Raw genomic sequence first — 20,339 nt, forward strand, 5'->3', positions numbered from 1 at the left:
ACTATACAGACAGACAGACAGAGACAGACAGACAGGTTAGGGTTAGGAGGTGTTACTATACAGACAGACAGACAGGTTAGGGTTAGGAGGTGTTACTATACAGACAGACAGACAGGTTAGGGTTAGGAGGTGTTACTGGACAGACAGACAGACAGACAGGTTAGGGTTAGGAGGTGTTACTAGACAGACAGACAGGTTAGGGTTAGGAGGTGTTACTATACAGACAGACAGACAGGTTAGGGTTAGGAGATGTTACTAGACAGACAGACAGGTTAGAGTTAGGAGGTGTTACTGAAAAGACAGACAGACAGACAGGTTAGGAGGTGTTACTATACAGACAGACAGACAGACAGGCAGACAGACAGGTTAGGGTTAGGAGGTGTTACTATACAGACAGACAGTCAGGTTAGGGTTAGGAGGTGTTACTGAACAGACAGACAGACAGGTTAGGAGGTGTTACTAGACAGACAGACAGGTTAGGGTTATGAGGTGTTACTGTACAGACAGACAGACAGACAGGTTAGGGTTAGGAGGTGTTACTGAACAGACAGACAGACAGGTTAGGAGGTGTTACTAGACAGACAGACAGGTTAGGGTTATGAGGTGTTACTGTACAGACAGACAGACAGACAGGTTAGGGTTAGGAGGTGTTACTGAAAAGACAGACAGACAGACAGACAGACAGACAGAGAGACAGGTTAGAGTTAGGAGGGAAAAAATGCATGGCTGCACGCTGAAACTAATCGTCGGATTACTGTCGATTTCTAGAAAGTGTTTTACCTAATTATTTCGATCAATGGTGAGCTCACCCCGTGATGTGATTAATTATACATAGTAATTGCAATTAGCTAATTCATATTGTAGTTCACGCCAGCCGAGAGTTAGAAAATATGACTGCTTGTGTTGGGTCAATCTTTTTTCAGTTAGCGCTACGACAAATGTAGCCTACATTTTTCCGGTTAGGATGATTGTATTGTGCTATATATATATATATATATATACTGCTCAAAAAAATAAAGGGAACACTTAAACAACACATCCTAGATCTGAATGAAATAAATAATCTTATTAAATACTTTTTTCTTTACATAGTTGAATGTGCTGACAACAAAATCACACAAAAATAATCAATGGAAATTCAATTTATTAACCCATGGAGGTCTGGATTTGGAGTCACACTAAAAATTAAAGTGGAAAACCACACTACAGGCTGATCCAACTTTGATGTAATGTCCTTAAAACAAGTCAAAATGAGGCTCAGTAGTGTGTGTGGCCTCCACGTGCCTGTATGACCTCCCTACAACGCCTGGGCATGCTCCTTATGAGGTGGCGGATGGTCTCCTGAGGGATCTCCTCCCAGACCTGGACTAAAGCATCCGCCAACTCCTGGACAGTCTGTGGTGCAACGTGGCGTTGGTGGATGGAGCGAGACATGATGTCCCAGAAGGTGCTCAATTGGATTCAGGTCTGGGGAACGGGCGGGCCAGTCCATAGCATCAATGCCTTCCTCTTGCAGGAACTGCTGACACACTCCAGCCACATGAGGTCTAGCATTGTCTTGCATTAGGAGGAACCCAGGGCCAACCGCACCAGCATATGGTCTCACAAGGGGTCTGAGGATCTCATCTCGGTACCTAATGGCAGTCAGGCTACCTCTCAATTTAGAACACACATTTAGAACCCTCGTTTAGAACGCTCATTTAGAACCCTCGTTTAGAACGCTCATTTAGAACCCTCGTTTAGAACCCTCATTTAGAACGCTCTTTTAGAACGCTCCTTTAGAACCCTCGTTTAGAACGCTCGTTTAGAACCCTCGTTTAGAACCCTCGTTTAGAACCCTCGTTTAGAACCCTCGTTTAGAACCCTCATTTAGAACCCTCGTTTAGAACCCTCATTTAGAACCCTCATTTAGAACCCTCATTTAGAACCCTCATTTAGAACGCTCATTTACAACAACAATCAGCGTTTGAGCTGGACACTTTTTTCAGAAACTATTTACACAAAACACACACAGTCCTTACAAAGTTTATCTCCAGAATGTGAGCAGTTTATTTTTGGATGCAAATGGTTCATATATTCACAGAAGTATATATATTTAATCACTGAACAGTAGCAGACCTAACTTCATCTGTTCCTGACTCTGGATAGTGGATTAAAAAGACCACCTGTTGTTACATCAACACCAGACATCATGATTCATGGAAATGGACATTGTATTTTATCAAATATGAAAACCTTAAATCTCTTCAAATTCAAATCAGTCAGAAAATAAGGATCGTACATAAAACAGAGCAGAATAAATCATCACATCTGGGGACCATCACCACCAGCATGACTAGTATCTATGTGGACCCTACTACAGTTTAACCAGCTCAGCTATAGACTACACCAGCATGACTAGTATCTATGTGGACCCTACTACAGTTTAACCAGCTCAGCTATAGACTACACCAGCATGACTAGTATCTATGTGGACCCTACTACAGTTTAACCAGCTCAGCTATAGACTACACCAGCATGACTAGTATCTATGTGGACCCTACTACAGTTTAACCAGCTCAGCTATAGACTACACCAGCATGACTAGTATCTATGTGGACCCTACTACAGTTTAACCAGCTCAGCTATAGACTACACCAGCATGACTAGTATCTATGTGGACCCTACTACAGTTTAACCAGCTCAGCTATAGACTACACCAGCATGACTAGTATCTATGTGGACCCTACTACAGTTTAACCAGCTCAGCTATAGACTACACCAGCATGACTAGTATCTATGTGGACCCTACTACAGTTTAACCAGCTCAGCTATAGACTACACCAGCATGACTAGTATCTATGTGGACCCTACTACAGTTTAACCAGCTCAGCTATAGACTACACCAGCGTGACTAGTATCTATGTGGACCCTACTACAGTTTAACCAGCTCAGCTATAGACTACACCAGCGTGACTAGTATCTATGTGGACCCTACTACAGTTTAACCAGCTCAGCTATAGACTACACCAGCATGACTAGTATCTATGTGGACCCTACTACAGTTTAACCAGCTCAGCTATAGACTACACCAGCATGACTAGTATCTATGTGGACCCTACTACAGTTTAACCAGCTCAGCTATAGACTACACCAGCATGACTAGTATCTATGTGGACCCTACTACAGTTTAACCAGCTCAGCTATAGACTACACCAGCATGACTAGTATCTATGTGGACCCTACTACAGTTTAACCAGCTCAGCTATAGACTACACCAGCATGACTAGTATCTATGTGGACCCTACTACAGTTTAACCAGCTCAGCTATAGACTACACCAGCATGACTAGTATCTATGTGGACCCTACTACAGTTTAACCAGCTCAGCTATAGACTACACCAGCATGACTAGTATCTATGTGGACCCTACTACAGTTTAACCAGCTCAGCTATAGACTACACCAGCATGACTAGTATCTATGTGGACCCTACTACAGTTTAACCAGCTCAGCTATAGACTACACCAGCATGACTAGTATCTATGTGGACCCTACTACAGTTTAACCAGCTCAGCTATAGACTACACCAGCATGACTAGTATCTATGTGGACCCTACTACAGTTTAACCAGCTCAGCTATAGACTACACCAGCATGACTAGTATCTATGTGGACCCTACTACAGTTTAACCAGCTCAGCTATAGACTACACCAGCATGACTAGTATCTATGTGGACCCTACTACAGTTTAACCAGCTCAGCTATAGACTACACCAGCATGACTAGTATCTATGTGGACCCTACTACAGTTTAACCAGCTCAGCTATAGACTACACCAGCATGACTAGTATCTATGTGGACCCTACTACAGTTTAACCAGCTCAGCTATAGACTACACCAGCATGACTAGTAACTATGTGCACCCTACTACAGTTTAACCAGCTCAGCTATAGACTACACCAGCATGACTAGTATCTATGTGGACCCTACTACAGTTTAACCAGCTCAGCTATAGACTACACCAGCATGACTAGTATCTATGTGGACCCTACTACAGTTTAACCAGCTCAGCTATAGACTACACCAGCATGACTAGTATCTATGTGGACCCTACTACAGTTTAACCAGCTCAGCTATAGACTACACCAGCATGACTAGTATCTATGTGGACCCTACTACAGTTTAACCAGCTCAGCTATAGACTACACCAGCATGACTAGTATCTATGTGGACCCTACTACAGTTTAACCAGCTCAGCTATAGACTACACCAGCATGACTAGTATCTATGTGGACCCTACTACAGTTTAACCAGCTCAGCTATAGACTACACCAGCATGACTAGTATCTATGTGGACCCTACTACAGTTTAACCAGCTCAGCTATAGACTACACCAGCATGACTAGTATCTATGTGGACCCTACTACAGTTTAACCAGCTCAGCAGTACCATTGAGCCAAAACCCAGGATAGAGGGGCTGAGTGAATGTGGTCTGGACTCTGTGGAGGAGGGTCATTGTGTCAGAGACACTGTAGAAGGACAGAGTACCTGCCTTGTGATCCAGGTACACTCCTACTCTGGAGGACTGAGGGCCTGATACTTTAGTCTTAACATTATTGTGTCTGAAATAATAATCACCTCTATAGCACTGTAAACTCCAGGACTTGTTATTGTATCCAAATATATTATCTCTCCCTGTTCTGCTGATGTCTTTATATGAGACTGCTGTAATAACATTACCACTCCACTCCACCTCCCAGTAACAGCGTCCAGACAGACCCTCTCTACACAGAACCTGCCACTCGTTGGTGAATCTGTCTGGATGGTCAGGATATGGTTGGACTTGGCCTGTCCAGGTCACCTTTCTGTTCCCTTCAGACAGAGAGAGGGCGTGTGTATGCTGTGTTTGGGTCCAGTGTGAGCTGACAGGAATCTGGGAGAAGAGCAGAGACCAATGAGGGGAGTCAGAACAATAAGTTAAGTCAGATACTGTATCTACCCTGTCTTTGATTAGAGCACAGCAGAGATCAAATCAGAGAAATATGAGGAGTCAGATAGATACCCAGTCTTTGATTAGATCTACTATTGCTATATATTTCTAGAGGGATTGTTAGGAGTGGCAGAAAAAAGAGACTGTTAGTTACTTCACAATAAAGAGACTCACATTGTAACAACTGTTCTCTGGTCTTGGGCTCTGGAGGCAGAACAACCTCCACTATATTCACTACAGACACACAAAACACATTGACAGAGAGAGGGAATGTTATCATCATACCATATTCCACATGTATATGACTAGTAGGGAACTTTCAATGGTCTAAAGTTGATGTTCTGATTGTTTTCAACACACCTGTAGTGGAGATCTTGGTCCATTCTCCTTTAAGGAAGTCTTCTAGTTTCTCTCTCAGTTCAGACACAGTCTTACTCACATCTCCAAAGTACTGAAGAGGACGGACAACGATGCTGGGTAAGGTAGCTGTAACCTAGTTAATAATAAGTTACCTGAGGTAAACCTACAAGGATAGTTAATAATAAGTTACCTGAGGTAAACCTACAAGGTTAGTTAATAATAAGTTACCTGAGGTAAACCTACAAGGTTAGTTAATAATAAGTTACCTGAGGTAAACCTACAAGGTTAGTTAATAATAAGTTACCTGAGGTAAACCTACAAGGTTAGTTAATAATAAGTTACCTGAGGTAAACCTACAAGGATAGTTAATAATAAGTTACCTGAGGTAAACCTACAAGGATAGTTAATAATAAGTTACCTGAGGTAAACCTACAAGGTTAGTTAATAATAAGTTACCTGAGGTAAACCTACAAGGATAGTTAATAATAAGTTACCTGAGGTAAACCTAAAAGGTTAACGCGGGCTGGAAGAGAATTACTTCAAAACCACAGCAAACAGCTGGGACATATAGTAATATTATATATATATATAATATTATATCACTGGGCTCCTCTGTGCTAACAAACCCTGTGTACCACCCCTCCCCTGTTTAACCTTGAATTTCGTTCAGAAAAACACTTCCACATTTAGCAAAACGAACCAACTCTTTACGGATCTGTTCGGTGGTAATAAACGGAGGCAGATTAGACACCACTACTCTTGTCGAAATCAGCACCAACACAACCCCTCACATAAATCATACTGGTAACTAGCCGGGCAACAAGACTCACCTTTTACATTACCACAACCACCGCCTTGTTCATTCTGGATACAGAGTGTATATGTTCCTCTCCCACCTGTTCACCGACCAGGATCAATAATTCCTCCACACCATTCTCCACAACGCACCTGAAGAGACAGCGTTTCTTCTCCACTCGGTTGAGGACATCAAACTACCCTACTCCCTCCTCAACTCGAACCGATAAACAGCGGAAACCAGTAAACAAACCCTCCCACCATGACAAAATACATTTGGAAAATAGGCAAAAGAATAGCTGCACTCTTTACGAACGACAAAACCTCACGTTACCAACTTCTTCTTCTTCTATGGTATAATGGCGGTCCTCAAACCAACGTTAAAGGAGCGTGGCGCCTCCTACTGTGCTGGAGTGTTCAATCACGGTTTACACCATTTCTAAATCCTCCTACCTAACTCAGTACTTCTGAGAAAATAAAAAAGATCCCTACTAACTTCTAATAGACCCTCCCCCATCCCCCAAATCTAAATGTCCTAAACACAATCGAGGAAACACCACCTCTTCCTTCCTAATCTGACCTTTGAACCTTGGTCCACCGACCTTTCTTTGGAGGGCATATAAATGCCGTCCCTTGTGCTCAGAGTCCCATCTCTTCTGCCACACATCTATCAAAATGTCTCTGATCTCACATTTGTCCTCACCTCTACCCAGTGGAACATTAATATATATTATATCTTGTTTTAAAGTTATTTTAGCTAATTAGTCTACAATTTCATTCCATTCCACACCTGAATGTGCTGGGACCCAGCAGAATCTCACTACTAGACCCATTCTCTCAATTCTCCATAATAACATTAATACCTCCAATAGTAGGTCACTCCTAATAGATTTACCAGATGATAAACTATTCAATACAGACAGAGAATCTGAGGATACTATAATTCTAACAGGTTGTACGTCCTCCACCCACTGGAGGACAACTATTATCACCAACAGTTCAACTGAGTACACTGACAGTTCATCTGTTAGTCTTCTACATATCTGCACATCACATTCAGGAAGGTAAACACCTGCTCCTGTGGGCCCACTATCTGGGCCCTTGGATCCATCTGTGAAAAGAGGTAAAAAAGCATAACAACTTCTACCAATGTAATTGTCAACCAGTTTCCCTTTATCACTGACTTCTGACCCAATCTTTCCTTTTGTCTACCAAGGTTAGATCAACAACAGGATCTGGGAGTAACCATGGAGGAACATCCCCTATCACCACAGAAAGGGCCAACCTCCAACTCCCTGAAACTACTCTCATCAGCAAGCTTTCCAACTGTCCAACCAAAACCACTGCCTTGTCTACTAGTATATTCCCAACAGTCATCTAGAACAGTAGCAGTGGGATGCTCAACCTCACAGCCTTTCAACCCAATAAGCTAATGACAATTTATTACGTCGTATATCCAAAGGCATCTCACCTGCCTCAACTGGACTATAATATAAATCCATGATATTATGGGATACAAAATGGGAAAAGGGGAAATTATGATAATACTAAAAAACACCCTTCTAACTAACCCTACACTCATTAAAACCCACTACCCCATTCCACTACTTTGACCCTATCTGCTCCTGCACCAGGCCAACTAACCCTACACTCATTAAAACCCACTACCCCCATTCCACTACTTTGACCCTATCTGCTCCTGCACCAGGCCAACTAACCCTACACTCATTAAAAACCCACTACCCCATTCCACTACTTTGACCCTATCTGCTCCTGCACCAGGCCAACTAACCCTACACTCATTAAAACCCACTACCCCATTCCACTACTTTGACCCTATCTGCTCCTGCACCATGCCAACTAACCCTACACTCATTAAAACCCACTACCCCATTCCACTACTTTGACCCTATCTGCTCCTGCACCATGCCAACTAACCCTACACTCATTAAAACCCACTACCCCCATTCCACTACTTTGACCCTATCTGCTCCTGCACCAGGCCAACTAACCCTACACTCATTAAAACCCACTACCCCATTCCACTACTTTGACCCTATCCGCTCCTGCACCAGGCCAACTAACCCTACACTCATTAAAACCCACTACCCCATTCCACTACTTTGACCCTATCTGCTCCTGCACCAGGCCAACTAACCCTACACTCATTAAAACCCACTACCCCATTCCACTACTTTGACCCTATCTGCTCCTGCACCAGGCCAACTAACCCTACACTCATTAAAACCCACTACCCCATTCCACTACTTTGACCCTATCTGCTCCTGCACCAGGCCAACGGCCTGGGAGGACGGGACACCACCACTCAACACACCCTGGAACTCTTCTGAAGTCAAATCTAGTATGACCAAATACACTAAGAAGCCAATTTTTGTTCTGTGATTTACATTCCATTTCTGCGGTACAGTTGATAACCATTTGCTATGAACACTAAGAAGCCAACCTTACTGAAGCATATATCACTCGTTGGCCTGTCCCTCTGTGCTGTCACAGATCTACTACTCACAGGGATCCTCTCAGGATCCCTCAGCCTTGACCCATCCTCCTCTACTTTCTTCACTGCCTCAGCAGTGACAACCTGTTCCCAACAGTGGGGTCAGTGGGATTGGATAGGGGCCCCTCTACCTCTCTCTCTCTCTCTGACTGGAGGAGACAGATGAAATGGTGTGTCTCCTCTGGTCAACAATACTCACCTTGAAAGACTCCACAGCCTGTTGGAGCTCCTTCAGCTCCTTCTCTCTCTCCTGGAATCTCTGCTGGACCTTCTGCTGACTCATCCCCAGCTGCCTCTGTGGAGAATCACTCTTCAATGAGCTATCAAGCTTTATTAGTCCAGTAGATCAATAGTATAGTAATGTGACATAGGGCCCATAGAGAGGAAGGTCTAAAAAATGGATGGTCCATTTACTAAATGATATTTATTTGTTGCTATGTGAATGATTATAGTTTTTATGGTAGGACTACATGTATCAACGGGTTGAGACTGAACTTTGGACTCATAAAAGGCCATTCAGAATGATAATAGTGTTTGACATTATAAAATGGTGATACATCTGGAGAATCTGGGTTAACATATCAATATACTCAAGGTTTGTGTTCATATTTGTTCTGCTGAGGATCTATTTCATTTCAATGATCTCATATTCAAACAGCCTTAGTTCCTACTGTATCTTTAATTCTTTGTTTATCAGACAGTCACCAACAAGTTGTTCTGGTCTTACCTGTTTCTCAGTCCTCTCTGCTGCAGCTGACACTGTATCATGGCCTTTATGTTCATCCATCACACACAGCAGACAGATACACTGCTGATCGGTACGACAGTAAACCTCCAGCAGTTTGTCATGATGAGAGCAGATCTTCTCCTGTAGTTGTGCGGTGGCTTTGACCATCTTGTGCTTCTTGAAAGCTGGAGATTCGTAGTGAGGTTGGAGGTGAGTCTCACAGTAAGAGGCCAGACACGCCAGACAGGACATGAGGGCTTTCTGCTTTCTGGTCCCAGTACAGACATCACACGCCACATCTCTAGGTCCAGCATAGCACAGAGCAGGAGGGGGAGCAGCCTGGAGTCCTGTCTTCTTCAGTTTCTCCACCAGCTCAGCCAACATGTTATTTTTACTCAGCGTCGGCCTCGGACTGAAGGTCTGTCTGCACTGAGGACAGCTATAGACCCCTTTCAGAACATCCTGATCCAAGCAGCCCTCAATACAGCTCCTACAGTAACTGTGTCCACAGGGGATGGTGACTGGTTCCTTCAGTAGATCCAGACAGACAGAACAACAGAACTGGTCCTGGTCCAGCAGAACTCCCTGTTGAGCCATTTGGACGGTTGTTCACTCTCACACAGACAGACGACACAGAGACTCAGATCAGTTTCGTTTCCTCAGAAGAGAGTTTGTGAAGGGGGATGGACTTCCTGGTTCTGCCAGAGGGGTGGGGTTAGAGGGAGGGAGGGAGGGGTTAGAGGAATGCAGGAAGAGAGAGAGGAACTGCAAGCAACATCAAGAGGGAGACAAATAGTTTTGTTCCAATGTTAGAGCCCTTAACATATAAATAGTGTTAACCCAGTATCAGTATCAATAGGGTTAACCCAGTATCAGTATAAATAGTGTTAACCCAGTATCAGTATCAATAGTGTTAACCCAGTATCAGTATCAATAGTGTTAACCCAGTATCAATAGGGTTAACCCAGTATCAGTATCAATAGTGTTAACCCAGTATCAGTATCAATAGGGTTAACCCAGTATCAGTATCAATAGGGTTAACCCAGTATCAGTATAAATAGTGTTAACCCAGTATCAGTATCAATAGGGTTAACCCAGTATCAGTATAAATAGGGTTAACCCAGTATCAGTATTAACAGGGTTAACCCAGAATCAGTATAAATAGGGTTAACCCAGTATCAGTATAAATAGTGTTAACCCAGTATCAGTATCAATAGGGTTAACCCAGTATCAGTATAAATAGGGTTAACCCAGTATCAGTATCAATAGGGTTAACCCAGTATCAGTATAAACAGGGTTAACCCAGAATCAGTATAAATAGGGTTAACCCAGTATCAGTATCAATAGGGTTAACCCAGTATCAGTATAAACAGGGTTAACCCAGAATCAGTATAAATAGGGTTAACCCAGTATCAGTATAAATAGTGTTAACCCAGTATCAGTATCAATAGGGTTAACCCAGTATCAGTATAAATAGGGTTAACCCAGTATCAGTATAAATAGTGTTGACCCAGTATCAGTATCAATAGTGTTAACCCAGTATCAATATCAATAGTGTTAACCCAGTATCAGTATTAATAGGGTTAACCCAGTATCAGTATTAATAGTGTTAACCCAGTATCAGTGTCAATAGTGTTAACCCAGTATCAGTATCAATAGGGTTAACCCAGTATCAGTATAAACAGGGTTAACCCAGAATCAGTATTAATAGGGTTAACCCAGTATCAGTATCAATAGTGTTAACCCAGTATCAGTATAAATAGTGTTAACCCAGTATCAATATCAATAGGGTTAACCCAGTGTCAGTATCAATAGGGTTAACCCAGTATCAGTATTAATAGGGTTAACCCAGTATCAGTATCAATAGGGTTAACCCAGTATCAGTATAAATAGGGTTAACCCAGTATCAGTATTAATAGTGTTAACCCAGTATCAGTATCAATAGTGTTAACCCAGTATCAATATCAATAGGGTTAACCCAGTGTCAGTATCAATAGGGTTAACCCAGTATCAGTATTAATAGGGTTAACCCAGTATCAGTATCAATAGTGTTAACCCAGTATCAGTATCAATAGTGTTAACCCAGTATCAGTATCAATAGGGTTAACCCAGAATCAGTATCAATAGTGTTAACCCAGTATCAATAGGGTTAACCCAGTATCAGTATCAATAGGGTTAACCCAGTATCAGTATCAATAGTGTTAACCCAGTATCAGTATCAATAGTGTTAACCCAGTATCAGTATCAATAGGGTTAACCCAGTATCAGTATCAATAGGGTTAACCCAGTATCAGTATTAATAGTGTTAACCCAGTATCAGTATGAATAGTGTTAACCCAGTATCAGTATCAATAGGGTTAACCCAGTATCAGTATGAATAGTGTTAACCCAGTATCAGTATCAATAGTGTTAACCCAGTATCAGTATTAATAGGGTTAACCCAGTATCAATATCAATAGGGTTAACCCAGTATCAGTATCAATAGTGTTAACCCAGTATCAATATCAATAGGGTTAACCCAGTATCAGTATTAATAGTGTTAACCCAGTATCAGTATCAATAGTGTTAACCCAGTATCAGTATAAGTAGTGTTAACCCAGTATCAATATGTTAATTAGTCCCGTGCTTCGACTACTCAGACCCCTCACACATCCGGTCCATTCTGATGTTCTCACAGACACCATACCACTTTTGACACCAATGTAGCAAACAACTGGGCAGGGAAGTGAACCCAGGTCTCACATGTAAAAGGCCAACAACCTACGCATCGCACCATTGGCACCAATTGGGTCACTTGGTTGGAATTGTGAAGTGGCTCATATAGCGAGGATCACTGCACTATAGAGGAACTATGATACAATTACATTATCATATGAAATGTAGAGGATCACTGCACTATAGTGGAACTATGATACAATTACATTATCACATGAAATGTAGAGGATCACTACATTATAGAGGAACTATGATACAATTACATTATCACATGAAATGTTAAATGTAGAAGTATAATATATGAATATTGATATATTGAATTTGACTTGACCACGTCCAGTCTGCTCCATTTATATGATTAAACTGACACCAACCTGTCTCAGTAGTAGTAGACTGTTAGGAGTGTTTTACTGTCATTCACTATACTAACATTACACCAACCTGTCTCAGTAGTAGTAGACTGTTAGGAGTGTTTTACTGTCATTCACTATACTAACATTACACCAACCTGTCTCAGTAGTAGTAGACTGTTAGGAGTGTTTTACTGTCATTCACTATACTAACATTACATTTAATTTATCTACACACTTTACTATAATCCCTGGCAGGATTCTCACCTTGAAACTTCATTGCGATTATTTTCTGTTCTGTTCTGAATATTCTGATGGGTGAGGCCTGAGCTGGAATGTGAAGCTAACTGAAGCTGGCTAGCTTTAGAAAAACAGTATATCAAGCCTGTATCATAGTATACCCCTCAGGCTACGTTCAGGTTTCAGCAAGAGGCAGGTATCAACATGCCGAGTCGTAGGCAACAACCTGGGTTGTATTCATTAGTTTACTCCACAGCCAACAGTTTTAAGATGTTAAATAAAACATAAACCGTTTACTCTAAACGCTGTACAACGTGACCTAAACGGTTTCTGTTGCCAAACGTTTTGCTACGGTGGGCACTAATGAATACACACAAACTGTTTTGAGGAAGTGTAAGTTGTTGTTAGTCTCTCGAACAATATTTATTTGTCTCTCTTTCACACAACATACCTTCCTGAGTGAAAAGAGTTAACTGTAGATTATAAAGAGAAAATGTTTGTTTGTTGCTAGTTGTGTTTTAAGCCTGTTTTGAGAAGACAAGTGTATAGACCTATGATACAGTACACTCTTAGAATAAAGGGTTCCAAACGGGTCCTCCGGCCGTCCCCATAGGAGAACGCTTTTGGGTTCCAGGTAGAACCCTTCTGGCTTCCATGTAGAACCCTCTGTGGAAAGGGTTCTTCACGGAACCCAGAAGTGTTCTACCTAGTACCAAAAAAAGGGTTCTACAAAGGGTTCTCCTATGGGGACGGCCAAAGAACCCTTTTAGATTGTAGATAGTGTAGGAGCGATCACCCTGGGGCACACAGATGGGCACAGAACGAATTCACCCCACGCATCTAATTTATATCCAAAACATTTTAAGGAGAGTAGGACTATTATCACACTGTCCACCAAAAATATAATTAACTATATGAATACACATAACAATATCACCAACTATATTAATACACATAACAATATCATCAACTATATTAATACACATAACAATATCATCAACTATATTAATACACACAACAATATCACCAACTATATTAATACACATAACAATACCATCAACTATATGAATACACACAACAATATCACCAACTATATGAATACACATAATAATACCATCAACTATATGAATACACACAACAATATCATCAACTATATGAATACACATAACAATATCATCAACAATATTAATACACACAACAATATCATCAACTATATGAATACACATAACAATATCATCAACAATATTAATACACACAACAATATCATCAACTATATTAATACACACAACAATATCATCAACTATATTAATACACATAACAATCGTCGTCTTACCTTTTATCCCTCAATAGAAACAGAGTCTGAATGATCATTCGGTCGTTGAAAGTTGCTTTCGTTTGCTCTGCTCATTTACATATCAGGTTCTACCTGTTCTCTCTCCGAGTCCCTCTCTCTTTACAGCTCTTACAATGTGCCTTGGCAAACATTCTACAACTGTCTGGAAGTCTATTGGAGGGATGGTGGTGTTCTATTGTGTTGAGACCTGGTGACTGAGACGGCCGTGGCATATTGTGAAACATCAGCAAGTGCAGCAGTCTTCATTACTGAAGCTCCTGCCAATCATGCCCCAACAATCACCAATCACTAAGCTCTTCCCGAGCATGGTCGCAGTCTCTGCTGGTTGCAGCTCTTCTCACCCCAGGGGTAGCAGCTCCTCTCTCTCCCCAGGGGTAGCAGCTCCACTCTCCCCAGGGGTTGCAGCTCCTCTCTCCCCAGGGGTAGCAGCTCCTATCTCCCCATGGGTAGCAGCTCCTCTCTCCCCAGGGGAGGCAGCTCCTCTCTCCCCAGGGGTAGCAGCTCCTCTCTCTCCCCAGGGGTAGCAGCTCCACTCTCCCCAGGGGTTGCAGCTCCTCTCTCCCCAGGGGTAGCAGCTCCTATCTCCCCATGGGTAGCAGCTCCTCTCTCCCCAGGGGAGGCAGCTCCTCTCTCCCCAGGGGTAGCAGCTCCTCTCTCCCCTAGGATGTGAAGACATTGGTGGCTTAGCTCATAGCCAGTAGGTGGGTCCGGGACGGAATTTCAACAGCTAAAACCATGAATACAACACCAGTGTATTGCCAAAAATGACTCAACAACTTCAAACATAGACTCTGACCTGTCCAATGAGCCAAACTGATTAAAGTCTCTCTCTCTCTCTCTCTCTCTCTCTCTCTCTCTCTCTCTCTCTCTCTCTCTCTCTCTCACACACACACACACATATCCTATTCTTCTGTTTATGTCTCTGTGTCTTGTCTGGTGTCTCTCTCCATCACCAGAATAATTGGTGAGGGTTAGGCCTACTGCAATACAACATTCAAAACATGAAAACACAACTACATAACTAGCCTGTTCAACCTCTCTTTCGTATCGTCTGAGATCGCTAAAGACTGGAAAGCTGCCGCGGTCATCCCCCTCTTCAAAGTGGGTGACACTCTAGACCCAAACTATTAAAGACCTATATCTATCCTACCCTGCCTTTCTAAAGTCTTCGAAAGCCAAGTTAATAAACAGATCACCGACCATCTCGAATCCCACTGTACCTTCTCCGCTATGCAATCTGGTTTCAGAGCTGATCATGGGTGCACCTCAGCCACGCTCAAGGTCCTTAACGATATCATAACCGCCATTGATAAAAGAAAATACTGTGCAGCCGTCTTCATCGAACTGGCCAAGGCTTTCGACTCTGTCAATCACCGTATTCTTATCAGCAGACTCAACAGCCTTGGTTTCTCAAATGATTGCCTTGCCTGGTTCACCAACTACTTTTCAGATAGAGTTCAGTGTGTCAAATCGGAGGGCCTGTTGTCCGGACCTCTGGCAGTCTCTATGGGGGTGCCACAGGGTTCAATTCTCGGGCCAACTCTTTTCTCTATATACATCAATGATGTCGCTCTTGCTGCTGGTGAGTCTCTGATCCACCTCTACGCAGACGACACCATTCTGTATACATCTGGCCCTTCTTTGGACACTGTGTTAATTAACAAACCTCCAAACGACCTTCAATGCCATACAACTCTGCAACAAAGCATCCTTCACTCATGCTGCCAAACATACCCTTGTAAAACTGACAATCCTACCGATCCTTGACTTCGGGGATGTCATTTACAAAATATCCTCCAACACTCTACTCAGAAAATTGGATGTAGTCTATCACAGTGCCATCCGTTTTGTCACCAAAGCCCGATATACTACCCATCACTGCGACCTGTATGCTCTCGTTGGCTGGCCCTCGCTTCATATTCGTCGCCAAACCCACTGGCTCCAGGTCATCTATAAGCCTTTGCTAGGTAAAGCCACGCCTTATCTCAGCTCATTGGTCACAATAGCAGCACCCACCCGTAGCATGCGCTCCAGCAGGTATATTTCACTGGTCACCTCCAAAGCCAATTCCTCCTTTGGCCGCCTTTCCTTCCAGTTCCCTGCTGCCAATGACTGGAACGAACTGCAAAAATCACTGAAGCTGGAGACTCACATCTCCCTCACTAACTTTAAGCATCAGCTGTCAGAGCAGCTTACCGATCATTGCACCTGTACATAGCCCATCTGTAAATTGCCCAACCAACTGCCTCATCCCCATTTTGTTTTTTTGTTATCCTTTGCACCCCAGTATCTCTACTTGCACATTCATCTTCTGCACATCTATCACTCCAGTGTTTAATTGCTAAATTGTAATTATTTCTCCACTCTGGCCTATTTATTGCCTTACCTCCCTAATCTTACTACATTTGCACACACTGTATATAGACTTTTCTATTGTGTTATTGACTGTACGTTTGTTAATTGTCATAAACTTCATCGTCTGAAGAGGAAAAATCATCGGACCAATATGCAGCGGGTATATTGCTCATCTTCGTATTTATTGAAGGTAAACACACTCAAACAAAATAAAGACGATAACAGTCCAGTAAGGTGCACAGACTAAACCGGAAACAACCACCCACAAACACAAGTGAAAACAAAAACACACTAAATATGGCCTCCAATTAGAGACAACAACCACCAGCTGCCTCTAATTGGAGGTCATTGAAAAAATACAACATAGAAAGAGAAACCTAGAATAAACATAGAAATAGAAAATATAGAACATACATCAAAACCCCGAAACACACAAAACAAACACCCCCCCTGCCACGCCCTGACCAAACTACAATAACAAATAACCCCTTTTACTGGTCAGGACATGACATTTATCCCATGTGTAACTCTGTGTTGTTTGTGTCACACTGCTTTGCTTTATCTTGGCCAGGTCGCAGTTATAAATGAGAACTTGTTCTCAACTGGCCTACCTGGTTAAATAAAGGTACATAAAATAAGAAATAACACAGAACTCTCAACTAGTTCCAGCAAACAGAAAAACAACAAGAAAGCTGGATAAACACATTCAGATTTCTAGATATTGCACTTTTCTTTTGCGTTTTAGGGGTCATAGTGTCACATCCTGACCAGTAAAAGGGGTTATTTGTTATTGTAGTTTGGTCAGGACGTGGCAGGGGGTATTTGTTTTATGTGGTTCGGGTTGGTTGTGTTAGTTGTAGGGTGTTTGATTTAGTATTCCGGGTTTTGGGCACTGTTCTATGTTTATGTATTTCTATGTTCAGTCTAGTTATTTGTATTTCTATGTTTAGTTAATTGGGGGTTGAACCCTCAATTGGAGGCAGGTGTTTTCTCGTTGCCTTTGATTGAGGGTTCTATAAATTAGGTATGTGTTTGTTTTAGTGTTTTGTGGGAGATTGTGCTGGGTATAGCTTTGTCGCCTTACCGGCCTGTTATTAGTCGTTGTGTTGTGTTTTGGTTCACCTTCTTTGTCCGTTTAAATAAAAGAAGATGAGTGCACATTTCCCCGCTGCGTCTTGGTCCGCTTCAACCTACGACAACCGTGACACATAGGGGGTCATAGGTCAGATCAGTGGTCATGGTTGATATGCATGGACTAAAAAACAAACTTGAAACCATTTTTCTCAGATTCACTGTTTGTGTAGACTGCTCCTTGTCTTTTCTAGGGCAGTAGTTCAGGTGGCTGTTTGTGTAGACTGCCCCTTGTCTTTTCTAGGGCAGTAGTTCAGGTGGCTGTGTGTGTAGACTGCTCCTTGTCTTTTCTAGGGCAGTAGTTCAGGTGGCTGTCCTTGCTCTTAGTCTGCCTCCTTTCTCTCCTATCATCATAGACAGTTGTGTAAAAAGTACCCAATTGTTATACCTGAGTAAAAGTCTAAAAATATTTGGTTCTATATATAGTTAAGTATGAAAAGTGAAATTAAAAGTATAAATCATTTCAAATTCCTTCTATTAAGCAAAGCAGGCATCACCATTATCTTGTTTTTTAAAATGTATGGATAGGGGTCACATACCAAAACGAAGACGTAATTTACAAAAGATGCATTTGTGTTTCCTGACTCCGCCAGATCAGAGGCAGTAGAGATGACCATGTGTTGTCTTGATAAGTGAATTAGACCATTTTCCTTTCCTGCTAAGCTTTCAAAATGTAACGAGTACTTTTGGGTGTCAGGTAAAATGTATAGATTAAAAAGTACATTATTTTCTTTGGGAATGTAGTGATGTAAAGTTATCAAAAATATAAATTCAAAAGTAAAGTACAGATACCCCCCAAAAAACGACTTATGTAGTACTTTATAGTACTTTTACTGAAGTACTTTACACCACTGGCCATGGGTACACCTTCCTGAAAACAATGACTCCATACTTTGCTGAAACCTGTTCTGCCAGTTCATGTCCTTAAAGACTAGAATGTTCCAATGTGGTTAGCCAAAAAGATGACAAGATAGTTCACACATTCATCATCCAGGGTTACTATCAAACATATATGTTACATTTCTGGTTCGTCCATAACTTGTTTCCTGCTTGTAGCAGGCCGTGTTTACAGGAATCCTTTTCTCTAACTAGAAATCATGTGATTTCATGAGAATATTTTTCTGCAGTGAGAATGTAATGCAAGTCAAGCTGTCCTTGGATGTATGTCAACAAGATTTATAACCAGCATTGTTAAATTAACTGTTGTTATATTTAAAAAAGAATCTATGCTGTCATTTTCTATGTTAGCTTGCTTTTAAAATGTTTTATTGTCACAGACAGCGGATTGGTGCAGTGAAATGTGTTGTTGTACAGGGTCAGACAGTAGTATGATAGATGCAGTGTAATGTGTTGTTATACAGGGTCAGCCATAGTAGTACGATAGATGCAGTGAAATGTGTTGTTTTACAGGGTCAGCCATAGTAGTATGATAGATGCAGTGAAATGTGTTGTTTTACAGGGTCAGCCATAGTAGTATGATAGATGCAGTGAAATGTGTTGTTTTACAGGGTCAGCCATAGTAGTATGATAGGTGTTGTTTTACAGGGTCAGCCATAGTAGTATGATAGATGTTGTTTTACAGGGTCAGCCATAGTAGTATGATAGGTGTTGTTTTACAGGGTCAGCCATAGTAGTATGATAGATGCAGTGAAATGTGTTGTTTTACAGGGTCAGCCATAGTAGTATGATAGGTGCAGTGTAATGTGTTGTTGTACAGGGTCAGCCATAGTAGTATGATAGGTGTTGTTTTACAGGGTCAGCCATAGTAGTATGATAGGTGCAGTGTAATGTGTTGTTGTACAGGGTCAGACAGTAGTATGATAGGTGTTGTTTTACAGGGTCAGACAGTAGTATGATAGGTGCAGTGTAATGTGTTGTTGTACAGGGTCAGACAGTAGTATGATAGATGCAGTGTAATGTGTTGTTGTACAGGGTCAGACAGTAGTATGATAGGTGTTGTTTTACAGGGTCAGCCATAGTAGTATGATAGGTGTTGTTGTACAGGGTCAGACAGTAGTATGATAGGTGTTGTTTTACAGGGTCAGCCATAGTAGTATGATAGGTGTTGTTGTACAGGGTCAGACAGTAGTATGATAGGTGCAGTGTAATGTGTTGTTGTACAGGGTCAGACATAGTAGTATGATAGGTGCAGTGTAATGTGTTGTTGTACAGGGTCAGACAGTAGTATGATAGGTGTTGTTTTACAGGGTCAGCCATAGTAGTATGGTAGATGCAGTGAAATGTGTTGTTTTACAGGGTCAGCCATAGTAGTACGGTTCCCTTGGAGCAAATTAGGGTTAAGTGCCTTGCTTAACGGCACATAGACAAATGTTCACCTTGACAGCTCAGGTATTCAAACCAGTGACCTTTCAGTTACATTCCCAACACTCTAACCACTAGGCAACATGACCAGTTTTATCATTGGAATGTGATACAAAATGAGGAAACTGTGTGATTTAGGACCATGTGGACACCTCCTAGTGGTGAGGTTGTTAGGAGTGTTTATCAGACCATGTGGACACCTCCTAGTGGTGGGGTTGTTAGGAGTGTTTATCAGATCATGTGGACACCTCCTAGTGGTGGGGTTGTTAGGAGTGTTTATCAGACCATGTGGACACCTCCTAGTGGTGGGGTTGTTAGGAGTGTTTATCAGACCATGTGGACACCTCCTAGTGGTGGGGTTGTTAGGAGTGTTTATCAGACCATGTGGACACCTCCTAGTGGTGGGGTTGTTAGGAGTGTTTATCAGACCATGTGGACACCTCCTAGTGGTGGGGTTGTTAGGAGTGTTTATCAGACCATGTGGACACCTCCTAGTGGTCTGGTTG

The 20,339-nt window shown here is 42.0% G+C and overlaps 1 pseudogene across 1 annotated transcript; it reads right to left on the minus strand.

Moving 5' to 3' along the window:
- Nucleotides 1-4,235: 4,235 nt before the first annotated feature.
- On the minus strand, nt 4,236-10,211 carry LOC145876310 (tripartite motif-containing protein 16-like; annotated as a pseudogene). Its single transcript, XR_014391494.1, has 5 exons — nt 9,367-10,211; nt 8,788-8,934; nt 5,330-5,438; nt 5,144-5,203; nt 4,236-4,912 (listed from the first exon to the last, which is right to left on the minus strand). The product of XR_014391494.1 is annotated as a tripartite motif-containing protein 16-like (transcript).
- Nucleotides 10,212-20,339: the final 10,128 nt, after the last annotated feature.

Source organism: Salmo salar, unplaced genomic scaffold (genome assembly GCF_965601325.2).
Source record: "Salmo salar unplaced genomic scaffold, fSalSal1 ptg000578l, whole genome shotgun sequence".
NCBI classification, from domain to species: Eukaryota; Metazoa; Chordata; class Actinopteri; order Salmoniformes; family Salmonidae; genus Salmo; species Salmo salar.